This window comes from Corvus brachyrhynchos, unplaced genomic scaffold (genome assembly GCF_000691975.1).
Source record: "Corvus brachyrhynchos isolate BGI_N302 unplaced genomic scaffold, ASM69197v1 scaffold906, whole genome shotgun sequence".
NCBI classification, from domain to species: domain Eukaryota; kingdom Metazoa; phylum Chordata; class Aves; order Passeriformes; family Corvidae; genus Corvus; species Corvus brachyrhynchos.
Genome location: NW_008238384.1, coordinates 68,572 through 70,125, shown reverse-complemented (window position 1 = coordinate 70,125; position 1,554 = coordinate 68,572). Strand labels below are relative to the sequence as shown.

The 1,554-nt window shown below is 57.3% G+C and overlaps 1 pseudogene; it reads left to right on the top strand.

Annotated features, from left to right (window-relative positions):
• Nucleotides 1-616: 616 nt before the first annotated feature.
• The window catches only part of LOC103617078, a 10,529-nt pseudogene continuing 9,591 nt past the window's right edge, over nucleotides 617-1,554 (top strand).

Sequence of the window (1,554 nt, the reverse complement as noted above, 5' to 3'; positions counted from 1 at the left end):
CCCTGGGTCAGGCTCTGGTACCACGTGGCGATCACCCGGTGCCGGCGCGGGGTGAGGGGGACACCGGTTTCGGGGACTGCCTGGCAGAGCCGGGTTTGGGGGAAGAGCAGAGAGGGGCAATCCCGGAGCTGGGGGACCCCTGGCAGCCTGAAGGGAGGGGGAGGCTGGAGAGCAGGGGAACCAGGGACCCCTTGGACACCGAAATGGGGAGCCCAGAAAGGCGGGACCCCTGGGATTCCCCGGACCCCTGGTAGCTCAGAGAAGGCAGGAACCCTGGCTAGGGGGAACCTCAAAATACGCAGGACTCCCAGAAGCCAAGAGAGGGGAAACAACCAGGAGCCCAAAGTGGAGAAAACAGACAGGGAACTCCCGGGAGGGTATTTTTGGCTGAATCATGGAGTTTTTGGTTTGAATCTGCACCATTTGGGCTGAATCTTGATTTTTGGATGGGAGGAGTGAACCTTGGTCTTTCTGAGGTTTGTTGAGCTAAATGTTGGTGGTTTGGTTTTTGTGGGGGGTAGAATCTTTATATTTTGGAGGGCCTTTTTCCTGGATATTGAGGTTTTCTGAGTTTTGGGGTGGTGTCTTGGTGTTTGGGGTTTTTTTTGGCTGGATTTTAATATCTTGGAGGTTTTCATGGATGTAAGAGCCCAGAGACTTCCTGAGATGGATTTGGGTAGAAGGAACCCCCAAGCCACTGCACTCACCCCTTGTTTCTCCCCCCCAAAACCAGGATTTGTCATTCCCAAGGTGTGGCCGGATGGAGGAGGAGGAAAAGCCCCGGAGATGCCACACGAGGAGGGGCTGCAAACACAGCCCAGAGAGATCCAAGGAGGAAAGAGCCCCCCTGTGCCGGGAAGGCAGCCGGAGATCCAGGGGGAGCTCGGAGCTGGGGGAGAAGCCTCAGGGTGGGGAGAAGCCCCACAAGTGTTTGGAATGTGGGTGGAACTCCAGCCTGAGGGAACACCAGAGGATCCACACTGGGGAACGGCCCCATGAGTGTGGGGAATGTGGGAAGGGCTTCACCAGCAGCTCCCAGCTGATCCAGCACCAGGTGATCCACACTGGGGAACGGCCCTATGACTGCTTGGAAAGTGGGAAGAGCTTTGGCTAGAGCTCTGCCCTGAGAAACCACCAGCACACCCACACTGGTGAGAGGACCTACGAGTGTTCTGAGTGTGGGAAGAGGTTTCAGACCAGCTTCAATCTCCTCGTACATTAGCGAACTCAAGAGAGGAGAGTCCCTTCCGCTGCCCTGAGTGTGGGAAGGGCTTCAAGCAAAATTCCCACCTCGTCACCCAGCGGCGAATCCACACTGGGGAGAGGCCCTACGAATGTCCTGAGTGTGGGAAGAGCTTCTTCAGGAGCTCTGCCTTGACTGAACACCAATGCATCCACCACTAAGGGAAGCCCTGCGAGTTTCTTAAGTGCGGGAAGAGCTTCGTGTGCTGCTCCAGCTCCATCCCCCGTGGGAGGATCGGCGTTGGATGATCCCCAGTGACCCCCGTTGGGCAGAGCCCTGGTGACCCCTGTTCCGGGTGATCCCCTGGGTTG